Below are 13,106 nucleotides of genomic sequence, written 5' to 3' on the forward strand. Positions count from 1 at the left end.
CGAATTTCAACTCGTCCCAGACGAATTCTGGTTCGAACCAGATATTTTTTACCCTAAATTTAACCTTATCCTTCTCTCTCTCTCTCTCTCTCTCCCCTCAGGTGTATACACCTTCTTTCAGTATATTTCTTCCTTTTTCAAGCCCCAAACTCCTATAGAAAATCAGACAGAAACCCTGGTTAGCTTGCTTCAGAAGAGAGAAAGTAGAGAAATACTAGGTAGCTCCTTTCGGACGTCGGCACTCCGCCGAATTTCTGAAGGTTTAGAGCGTCTTTTTTCTTGTTTACGCCGTTGGTCTGCCGAATTTCACAAAACTTTGAGCTACTTTTCCATAGTAGCGCTGTTGTTCTGCTGAAATCTCGACAAACTCGGAGACAATTCTGTTATACAGTGCCGTTATGCCGCCGATTCTTCGCAGTCTCGAAAGCCCCCATTTTCAGCACAAGCGCGGTAGCGCTGCCTAATTTTAGAGAACCCAACGCCCTATTCTCAATATAGTGCCGTGGTTCTGCCGAATTTTCTGCAATCTCTGAAGCCTCCCCCTGCAAACAAGTGCGATTACGCTGCCCAAATGGTAAGGATAAACCCCAACAAATATAAATAATGTAATCCATTTACTTTTTTGTTGTGTATTTACAAAACGGATACGGTGGGTTTCATCATCCGTGATGTCAAGCCCCCTTATCTGCCCCTTTGTCATCTAATTTAAGTTAATATGTGACGTGAGTAAGTCGCGAAATCAAGCTTTGCCGCAAGCAACTTACAATATCAATCACATTAACCATATTTACTTTCTGTTGTGTATTTACAAAACAGATACGGTGGGTTTCATCATCCATGATGTCAAGCCCCTTTATCTGCCCCTTTCCACTTAATTTGAGTTAATCTGTGTCGTGAGTAAGTTGAGAAATCAGGCTCTGCCGCAAGCAACTTACGATATCAATCAGATTAACCATATTTACTTTCTGTTGTATATTTACAAAACAGATACGGTGGGTTTCATCATCCGTGATGTCAAGCCCCTTTATCTCCCCCTTTTCCATTTAATTCAAGTTAATCTGTGTCGTGAGTAAGTTGCGAAATCAGGCTCTGCCGCAAGTAACTTACAATATCAATTAGATTAACCATATTTACTTTTTGTTGTATATTTACGAAACTTATATGGTGGGTTTCATCATTCGTGATGTCAAGCCCCTCTATATGCCTTTTACTAATTCCAGCACTTTACAGCTTTCTGCACAGTAAGGTACGGGGTTGAGGTGTCAAAGAGACTTGTTCCGCTATGGCCGAGAGCTTGAGACATTATTCCCTTCGACTTGCTCTTTACTTTATGCAATTTACAGCTTTCTGCACAGTAAAGTATGAGGTGGTGACATCGTAGGATCTCGGGAGCACAAATTGCCCCCTGAACTTATATTATAAACCCCTCTGCTTTACTTTTACTTTCTGTATAGTCATTTTTCGTTTAATTCAAGTTAACCTGATCGTGAGTAGTTGCAAGTTCCTTTCCCAGCCGTAAACAGCTTACAACACCGATCAGGTTAATTATCGCTTATTTTTGTTTTCTTTTGTAAATTAACTCCATTTACATTTGGAATTAAGCAAGTGAAATTCCACTTAGCAAACCAAGAGGGGGTGAATTGGGTGGCTTCTCAAATTTTAAGGATTTTAAAACTTTGTTAGCACTAGTTTTAGATTGATTAGAAAAACACAATTAAGATTCAAGACAAGAGTTGAAACGCTTACCACAAAAGAAGAGAAGAAGAGACAATATGTAGAAACACAAGGATTTTTATAGTGGTTCGGTCTTCACCAAGACCTACTCCACTCTTCTCAAGTTGCTTTCCTTGAGGATTCCACTATCTTCTTCAACGAACTTAAATACGGCATTCCTTTCGCCTTGTACAATCCGAGCTTTTAGCTCCAACAGTCTTCTATGGCGCCTTTTGTGCCAAATACAAAGAAGAGGAAATGTTTTAGCTTGCTTGTCTCTAGATAGGCTAATTACATGTAAAGCTCACTCCCTCTCATAAGAAAATGATCAACAAATGAAAACTCTAAAGTCTCTCAAGAATAATCTACGGTAAAGGCACAAGAGAGAGAGGGATAGTGAAAATCTTAAGGAGAAAGAGAATAAATGCCTTTGAATGCTCTTAGAATGTTAGGTGAACTCCTTAAGTATTTTCTAAAACACCCCAAGGTTCATATATATAGGGGAGATCAAAATATGACCTATTTAGACTCGGTCATCTCGGAGTCCGCGCACGGAATTCCGAGTTGACCGTTACATTGTAATTTTTTCAAACAAGGGCTTTCTCAGAGTTCCGAGAAATTTTCTCGGAATTCCGAGCCTTCTTCTCAGAATTCTGAGAAGGCTATTTCAGCAATATTTCAAGTCCTGGTTGCTGATTTGTTTTGAGCCTTCGGAATTCACATGTATCTTGTCAAATGAAATGTCATGTGGGTCCAAAGAGTGAGGACACCACCATGATTATTCACTTGTCCAATTAGGTTCATTTTAGGTTGATTTTAAACTCTCTTTTGTGCCTTTGACCTAACTTTATATGATAGACCATATACATGTTAAACTAGCTTGGTCTTTGAAATACATGTGTGACAATCGAAGAGGGGGGGGGGTGAATCGGTCAATTAGAAATTTAAGGCTTAATTAAGGGAGACTAAAAATTAATCTAGTTAATTAAGCACTAATTAATCTAACCCTTGTTCAAATAGATTTATCAATAGAAGCTAAGGTTTAGACATTCTAATCATGCACATTTAGTTAACCCATGTTCAATAATGTGATTAGGGTTTATAACATTTAACACAAGTGCATTTACTAACCCTTGTTCAATTAAAGCATAAACATAAGTAAGGTTAGAGATTACCAATCACCATATGTGCAAGAGAAGGAAAGGAAGAGAGACAGAGACAATGCACACCACAATGAGGACACCAAGATTTATAATGTTCGGTCACAACTTGACCTACTCCACTCTTCCAAGTTTGGCTCCTTGGGTACTCCACTATGGTGAGATTTCAAGCTTAATCTCGAAGCTCTTACAATAAGCTTTTTCATTCTCAAGGGCCAAAGCAAAGCCCATCTGCACAAAGCCTTCGGCGAGGGAACAAACCCTCATATGCCGTCTTCACCTTTCTTGGGTCGTAAAGAAGACCCTCGTCTTCACCTTTGTTCACGAGCCGAAGAGAAGACCCTCTTCTTCACAATTCTTTCCGGGCCGAAGAGAAGACCCTCACATGAAGAACAAATAAAAGTGTAAAACTCACAATGCCTCTTAATAAGCGGATTACAACTTTAATAGCTCACAATCACTCCCAAGAGATAGCAAAAGAAAAGCCCTACGGAATGCCTCTTGAAAGAATGTGTAAATACAAGTTCAAAGAGGTGTTTGCTTTTGAAATAAAAATTGAAGCTCAAAGAGAAATGGAATTTGATCTTTCTCAAATGTTCAAAACTAATAGAGATAGGTTTTAATCATGTATATATAGTGTATTTGAAAATATGACCGTTTGGGGTAAAACTGTAAATAAATGGCTTGAAAATGTCATGCAGAAAATGCCCCAACGGCTAGTTTGCTCGACCGCGGCGGTCGACCTGGCTACGGCGGTCGCCCGCCCCTATCGGGCGCCCTATTCTATTTTCAAATTTCTTACTGTCGTGGTCGACCGGCCACATGGCGGTCGCCCGGCGAGGGCTAACTGTTTGCTCAACAAATTTGGCTCAAAAACCTATCTCGGTCGACCGACCCATGGCGGTCGCCCGCCCAAACCCATGATGGATTGTTCTGTTTGAAACAGACACATATCCGCGGTCGCTCGGCTTGACCCGGTCGACTAGCCAGATCAAATTTGAGATGGCCTGGATTTCCAGGTTCCATCCCGCGGTCGCCCGACCTAGCCCGGTCGACCGGCCCTGAGTGAAATTTCATTTTAACTTTAAAATCCAGGGGCTTTTGGGCTATGGTCTTTGGGCTTAAGTCCATGGTTTTCAAACACATTTTTTGGGTGTGTTGATAGTTTTCAAAGATGTAAAATGTTAGGTATAAAAATCATTTGAAAACCTTTTGAAAGTGCCTTTAAACATAAAATCATAAGGACTTCAAATACATTCTAAAAATAAGAACCTTGAGTCTTCTTGGAATGTCTTGGCTCCTTTGCACTTTCTTGGACTTCTTCGGCTTGGGTGAACATCTTGACTTTGTCTTGGCTCTTGTGACATCGTCCAATCTTCATTGCATGTTGTGTGGTGCATGAGGTGTCACCATGGCATGTTCAACTCCAAGCTCCTTCTTGACACTTACTTAGGAACTTGTGGGATCTTCATGATGAGCTTCTTTACTTGAGCATCTTCAAATGATGATAACTCCAATGTAGGTGCAAGCTCTTGGTTCCTTTGATCGTTGATCCACAAGTCATGTGTTGTGAAGAATTGTGTAATGGCGATTATGACATGAAATTCCTGTATACAATACAACACCTCAAAGCAACACATCAGTCCATAAATGCTAATCAATTTGGTTTGCTAGCATAAAAACAAGAAGGTAAGATGAATGATTAACCCATGGGAACCCTTGGGCTTACATTCTCCTCCTTTTTTATGATGGCAAACAAATTGATTAGGGAGGCAGGAGATATTAATCAAATATATGAATGAGCATTTAAAAACAAAAACACTTAAGCAATGCTCCCCCTCACTATATGCACAAGTGTAATAAATGAATGTAAAGCATATGGTGCATACACAATTGGACTACCTAATCAATTCCTAAAATTCTCCCTCTTTTGGCAACATAAAAAATGTAGGGATATGCAAGTGAAAGTTCAAGTGGGGTGTCAAGATGAAGAATAACTCATAAGAGTTATTCAAAGTGTATATGATTTGACAATAAAGCTCGTATGATGCTTATTAAAATATAAAACAAAGTAAAGAGCATGATAAGCAGATTTATTTATTTTTGTTTCAAAAGATATGCAAGTTAAGCACAATTATGGGGGTAATAGACTATGTGAGTATATCACAATGGTCTATATAAATATGAAAAAGCAACAATTTCGCTCTCCCCCTATTTATTTGTCAGTGGCCCTAGGTGAAACCTATGTGAAAGGGCATGACAATACAAGCTGGTTGAAAAGGTGAATGATGTGAACTCTTGGGCTACATTTTTATAAGGGTTTTCTTGATGATATGCAGACAAGTCTCTTCATGAGCATGGATATGCTCAGAACTATATAAACTAACTTTTGAGTTTTCAAGTCGCTTACCCTTTGAAAATCCGATATACGGGGTCCCAAGTTATAATAGAAATGGCAACAATGAGGAGGGAGAATACGGTTGTTTAAGAAAACTAGAATTTACCAATTTGAAAAACTTAAACCGATTAAGAGATCAAAAACAATATTTTAAGCATACAAGTTAAATCTAATGGTGCAATGCAAATGAAAGAGCAAAGAGATAGAAAGAGTGCACCCGAGATTTAAAGTGGTTCGGTCCTCAAACCCGAGGCCTACTCCACTCCACCAACCAAACCCGTTGATGGCTTCACTATTTGATCTTCTTAACCTTGGCGAAGATCGGTGCCAATTACAATTGCTTTAACCTTGGTGGCAATCCTCACCACGGAGAAAAAGGGCTCCGCTTCTTCGAATACTCGCCCGAATACAAATCTTGAAAGATGAAAGAAAGAACTAAAAAATCCCTTCACAAGGGTTACAAAAGATGTACAATTGAGAGCCTATGATCCAAATCCTAGAGTTGGTGATGAGAGGCACAATTGAAGCTTGATTCACTCTTGGGTATTCAAATGAAGTTTAAGAGTGTTAGGATTGATGGTTTGTATGTTTAGAACACCCATATTTATAGGAAAAACAAAATATGACCGTTCAGTGGCATTACGGTAATTCCAGCAAAATTCCAAACGGCTCTTTTTCAGACCGTTGGAGTGTTCTCGGAGTTCCGAGAATAATTCTCGGAGTTCCGAGAATAATTCTCGGAGTTCCGAGAATAATTCTCGGAGTTCCGAGAATTCTCGGAGTTCCGAGAAAAAATCTCGGAGTTCCGAGAAGCCACACAGAAATTGGAAAAAGTCTACTGGACCATTTCTCGGAGTTCCGAGAATAATTCTCGGAGTTCCGAGAATTCTCGGAGTTCCGAGAAAAACTCTCGGAGTTCCGAGAAGCCTATGCAAGAATCTAGAGTAAAGTCTCTAGCGTAAGAAAAATGTGAAAAGAGTATATGCTTTGATTTGTAAATCTCTTGTGCTTGTCATCATCAAAAAGGGGGAGATTGTAAGCCCAATGGTTTTTACCTTGGCATTCCCATCTTGTTTTGATGATTCCAATACACAAGTGATCATTTATCACTAATGTGTTTGTTTGTCTAAGTTGTAGATCTTGATAAAGTAAGATCAAGGATGCTTGGATTGAAGGCCAAGAAGCCCACATTGGACCACTAATTGGAAGGCCAAAGTCATCAAGCAAGAAGTCATGAAGACTAGTTCCGAGAAGCCTATGAAGAGCAGATTTTCAATTCTGTTTTGGGCTTCCAATTCTCAACCAAGATGGGATTGCTATGAGGGTTCCAAGGTGTTGGAACTCCACAAATACAATCACTTGTTTATTTAGGGTGTGTGAGATTAACTTAATTATGCCTCTAAAAACCTAATCTAGGTTTGGATCAATTACATTAAAAAATGGTCTTCAATATTAATTTCTTCATGTCTTCAAGTCTTCATGACTTCTTGCTTGATGACTTTGGCCTTCCAATTAGTGGTCCAATGTGGGCTTCTTGGCCTTCAATCCAAGCATCCTTGATCTTACTTTATCAAGATCTACAACTTAGACAAACAAACACATTAGTGATAAATGATCACTTGTGTATTGGAATCATCAAAACAAGATGGGAATGCCAAGGTAAAAACCATTGGGCTTACAATCTCCCCCTTTTTGATGATGACAAGCACAAGAGATTTACAAATCAAAGCATATACTCTTTTCACATTTTTCTTACGCTAGAGACTTTACTCTAGATTCTTCTCCCCCTTTGTCATCAACAAAAAGAAGGGGTAAGAAAAACAAGGGTTTAAAATTTACAATTTTAAAGCTCCCCCTTTTTCAAAAAAAATTCAATTTTAACTCCCCCTAAATAATTTTACAATACAAGAGGGGTTATCAAAAAAAACATACAAATGAAATATATTCAATTTTAAGTTCAAAAACCCCTAATCTACACAATATGAATATCATCATATGGGGGTTTTGGGAACCCAAGATTTCTTGGTCCCACATCTAGCCCTACTCTTGGATGCACATTGGAATTGGTAATGACCATTCATTCCACAAAAATGGCATCTAACAAGAGGGTTAGATACATTAGTCCTATCATGATAAGCATGTTGAGGTCTAAGACTAGTTTTACTTAGGATTATGTCAATAATTTTATTTCCATTTAGAAATCCATGTAAACATAATCTAAGTCTTTCATTTTCTTTATGAAGATGGGATGTTTGAACTAAAAGCTCATTTCTTTCATCTTCATAGGAATTGGAGGAGCTTGCCATATTTTGAAATTTTAAAAGTTGGCAAGTTTTCTCATCCAAACTACCCTTAAGGGTATTAATCTCAAGTTTATGATTTTCAAGTGTAACTTGTTCTTGAGATATGGAAGAAGATAAATCACTTTGCAAAAATTCAAGTTCTTTTTCTAACTTTAAAATGGATTTTTTAAGAACTTTGTTTTTGGAAATTTGGGTATGCAAGGTTTCACATAATTCATCATAAGGTATGCTATCACTTTTACTACTAGATGAAGAATATGAGGGGTTAGAGTTTACCTCAACTTCATGGGCGAATGTCATGAAGCAAAGATCATCTTTTTTATTTTCTTCCCCTTCACTTGAGCTTTTGCCCGATGTGCTTAACGCATCCCAACCGGCGGCAAGAGCCTTATGCTTCTTCCAATCCTTCTTACCCTTGTACTTAGAGGAAGTTGATTTTAGAAGTGGACAATCCGGTCTTTTGTGTCCTATCTTCTTGCAATTGAAGCATCTTAAGGCTCCATCAACATCACTTTCTTCTTTCTTTTTCTTGTCTTTCTTATGCTTCTTTCTCCACAAGCTCTTGAATCTTCGTAAAGCTTCTTCTTCGTCACTATCCGCTTCACTTGATGAGTCTTCCTTGGAAGCCTTGAGTGCTAGGGATCTAAATTCCCTCTCCTTCTCCTTTGGCTTCTTTTCCTCTTGTCGGCTAGTAAGGAGCATCTCATGGGTGATGAGAGATCCTACGAGCTCCTCTATGGTTAGCGTCTTGAGATTTTTTGACTCTTGAATCGCGGTCACCTTTGGATCCCAATGGGGAGGAAGAGACCTAAGTAACTTACTCACAAGCTCATCGTTAGGATAAGATTTACCAAGATTAGCTAGTTCGTTAGAAATAATAGAAAAACGAGTATACATTTCTGAAATACTCTCGTTTGGACTCATTCTAAACATTTCATATTTGCTCTTTAACAAGTTTATTTTGGAATCCTTGACTTGTGATGTTCCCTCATGGGTAGTTGCAAGGGTATCCCAAATAGTCTTGGCGGAATCAAAAAGAGCAACTCTATTAAACTCCTCGGTAGCTAAGGCACAAAACAAGGAATTTATTGCTTTGTAGTTCAAATTTGCTTGCCTTTTCTCTACCACATTCCATTCTTCAAAAGGATTGGAAGGTACATTGTATCCATTTTCAACAATGTACCAAAGTTCCACATCTATCGAAAGAAGATAGATGCGCATCCTTGTTTTCCAATGTCCATAGTTTGACCCATTGAAGAAAGGAGGTCTAGTTGTGGAATGGCCTTCCGGAAGTCCGGTTCCAATTTGGTGTGCCATTTCACAATTAGAAGTTGCCAAATAAAATCTTTCCCTAGTTAGATTTTGAAATAACTTTCACAAAAATTTTAAAATCTTTTAAGAGCCAAGGCTCTGATACCAAGTGAAAATCCGATATAGGGGGTCCCAAGTTATAATAGAAATGGCAACAATGAGGAGGGAGAATACGGTTGTTTAAGAAAACTAGAATTTACCAATTTGAAAAACTTAAACCGATTAAGAGATCAAAAATAATATTTTAAGCATACAAGTTAAATCTAATGGTGCAATGCAAATGAAAGAGCAAAGAGATAGAAAGAGTGCACCCGAGATTTAAAGTGGTTCGGTCCTCAAACCCGAGGCCTACTCCACTCCACCAACCAAACCCGTTGATGGCTTCACTATTTGATCTTCTTAACCTTGGCGAAGATCGGTGCCAATTACAATTGCTTTAACCTTGGTGGCAATCCTCACCACGGAGAAAAAGGGCTCCGCTTCTCCGAATACTCGCCCGAATACAAATCTTGAAAGATGAAAGAAAGAACTAAAAAATCCCTTCACAAGGGTTACAAAAGATGTACAATTGAGAGCCTATGATCCAAATCCTAGAGTTGGTGATGAGAGGCACAATTGAAGCTTGATTCACTCTTGGGTATTCAAATGAAGTTTAAGAGTGTTAGGATTGATGGTTTGTATGTTTAGAACACCCATATTTATAGGAAAAACAAAATATGACCGTTCAGTGGCATTACGGTAATTCCAGCAAAATTCCAAACGGCTATTTTTCAGACCGTTGGAGTGTTCTCGGAGTTCCGAGAATAATTCTCGGAGTTCCGAGAAAAAATCTCGGAGTTCCGAGAAGCCACACAGAAATTGGAAAAAGTCTACTCGACCATTTCTCGGAGTTCCGAGAATAATTCTCGGAGTTCCGAGAAAAACTCTCGGAGTTCCGAGAAGCCTATGCAGAGCAGATTTTCAATTCTGTTTTGGGCTTCCAATTCTCAACCAAGATGGGATTGCTATAAGGGTTCCAAGGTGTTGGAACTCCACAAATACAATCACTTGTTTATTTAGGGTGTGTGAGATTAACTTAATTATGCCTCTAAAAACCTAATCTAGGTTTGGATCAATTACATTAAAAAATGGTCTTCAATATTAATTTCTTCATGTCTTCAAGTCTTCATGACTTCTTGCTTGATGACTTTGGCCTTCCAATTAGTGGTCCAATGTGGGCTTCTTGGCCTTCAATCCAAGCATCCTTGATCTTACTTTATCAAGATCTACAACTTAGACAAACAAACACATTAGTGATAAATGATCACTTGTGTATTGGAATCATCAAAACAAGATGGGAATGCCAAGGTAAAAACCATTGGGCTTACACCCTTATAATTCAAGAGCTCTGTGTAAAAAAAACTAAATGTAGAGTGTAGGGTACATAGGACAATTGATTTGGGCAAACACCTTTAACCATTTAGATTAATGCATTCATAAACCAATCACACTTTGAATATGAATGGATGATTATTAGACAGATGATATGACTTCAAGACACATGGTCTAATAAACACATGGATAAGAGAGTGAAATCAATAAGGTACATATCCATGGCAACAAAAGATCATGTATATATAGATAAAACTATAATGCTCCATATACATGATCAAAATGAAAGATTAATACCACATTTCTTTTATCACTTCAAGAAATGATAAAAGTGGTATTTGAAAATCTCTTGAAAAAAGTAAAATTAAACTTCTTTTCTTCTATCCTGGACTCTTCTACTGATGAATGTTTAGAAGCGCTTAAATCAATGCTTGACCATTTCTTCCATGTAAGGGAGCATCATTTGACAAAGATTCTCTGATTGAGAGATTGGGTATTTGCTTTAAATCTTTCTCCTTCATAAAAGGGTCATCCTTGAAAGGATGAACATGAAGAACACATGCCAACTTTTAGATATGAATCTTCAATTTCCTTAGTCTCTGTTCATCCTTCACTGTGGAAGAATATAGAGATAGATAGAGAAAAATTGAGTACATCTACCATCTTATTACATCTGGCACGATGGAAGGAGATAAGTACCATAAATAAGCTACGAAGGACATGATCTGAGTGGGGTCCTCCGAAGCTAAATTCTTGGAAGAAATGATGGGACATGACAAACTCAAAAATATTTAAATCATCCCTCTTTCAAGAAATTGTCATTGGCATTTGATAATTCTTATAATGCCAGGCCTGACAATACACAATGGCTATAGATAAGAATGTAAAAGCACGGCCATTGGAACTTATCAAGAAAAAAGATGTTCTTAGGATTAAGAGCACATGGTAAGAGATTACTTCATAGACAATGAGATGATCATCTCAGGCATTGTCCAATGAATAAGGGTTCTAGAGATTTTTCAAACTATAGAACAAGATACTTATCATTGGCGGGGATAGAAACATATAATTCTATTCAAGATAAGTATAAGGTCAAAAAGGATATAGCACTAAGGCTTTAGGCTAAGGGAACTTATCAGAAGATGAGAGATGATCTAAAGTTTAAAGAATATGACAAGATCCAACTACAACACACATGGAGCAATGTGGGTCCACATGAGTGTACTTATCATATGTCATGCACATCACACATCATATGATAAGGTAGATGGACAGACATTGAACATGTATAGCCTCTCCCTTTGTAACTGACTCATACGATGTATGAATCCAAAGGGCTATCCAACCACATAGACACCAAGGGATTTAAAGATGAATGATTTTCAAACTACCCTTGGGCCACTAAAGCATGATTGCTGTAAGTAGTCATATGATACTAAAAGATGTAACAACCTAGCAAACCATGCTCCCCCTAAATACGTGCAAATAATATATATGTATATATAACACACAAGGCACATATGACTTACTATGGTAAAGATGCTGGCTAAAAGCCAAAGTAATTAGATGTTTTAATTAAAGATGAGTGTACACTCTCCAACTTACTAGGTAAAATGACTAATAATACCAATTGAGTAGCTGTTAAATTTAAGTTTATCATCTTTACCATGTACCTAGTAGCATACAAGGGAAAAACTATAGAATATATATATAATATCAATTAGGCACAATTCTATAGGACTTAGACATTATAAGAGGGATCAATAAAATCTCATGTCTAAGAGAGACATCCATGGCTCATTCAATGAGAGCATTCATGGATAGTCTACCATGTTTGGACACACGAATCATGGTCCAAACACCTATGCCTATATCCACAAACCACCATACAAAAATAGGGCATTTAAGCACAAAGTACAAAAGGCCCATGAAAAACCAAGATGTGTGAAAAACAAGTGTTTCCATCACAATGTATTACATGATAACTATAACAATGAGAAACTGCCCAACAATGGTACTAGATTCCTATGATATTTTTAATTTTACTCAATTGAGTTTCATACATTGAATCTAGACTCATTTTCAATTCTCTATACAAACAAAAATATTCATGCAGGACTGTAGAGAATAATCCAAGGACTTCTAGAGAATGTCAAGTGATGAACACCTTGGACACATGCATTCCAAAAAGAACTACTATGATTAGATAGTTTATCTTAGTCATGAGAGGATATTTATTTTAAGCATTTTTGGAATACATCAATTTAACCCATCAAGATTTCTTATGCATTTAATGATAATCATTAAGCACATAAGAATGGGTTTGAAGAACAACTAAGTGCATAGTAATAAACATACTTACTCACCTAGGGCAAAAGATATGTCTAAGAAAGGATTTGAGTGGATTTTCTTAGACAAGACTTTAACACTCAATTTTGTTAGAAATGATATTCTTCCTAAGTTGAATATGCAAAGATCTAGCAAATGCCAAAATTATCCTACAAAGAGTTCAAGAATGATAGGAATGAACTTGAAAGATCAATTTGAACTCAAGGCAAAAAATGATGGTTAATTTTCATGGAAGCACATATATGGTTTTCACATTAAATTTTCTAATGTGGATTTACTTTGTGGATGCTAAGTGCACAAGTGATGTGATTTGCACTTAGATAGGCTTAATCAAGAAAGATATTCAATAACTCACAAAATAAAAAAAGATGTGATCATTTAAGCACAATGAGCAAAGATATATACTATTAAGAACATGAATAATGATGAGTATCTAATGCTGAAAAATTAAAAAAGATATATCATTAAACTCAAGAAAACTAGATATAAGAAATATTCAAT

The sequence above is a fragment of the Tasmannia lanceolata genome, unplaced genomic scaffold, assembly GCF_043159265.1.
Source record: "Tasmannia lanceolata isolate RefF3 unplaced genomic scaffold, GAP_Taslan_0.1 ptg000018l, whole genome shotgun sequence".
In the NCBI taxonomy this organism is placed as follows: Eukaryota; Viridiplantae; Streptophyta; class Magnoliopsida; order Canellales; family Winteraceae; genus Tasmannia; species Tasmannia lanceolata.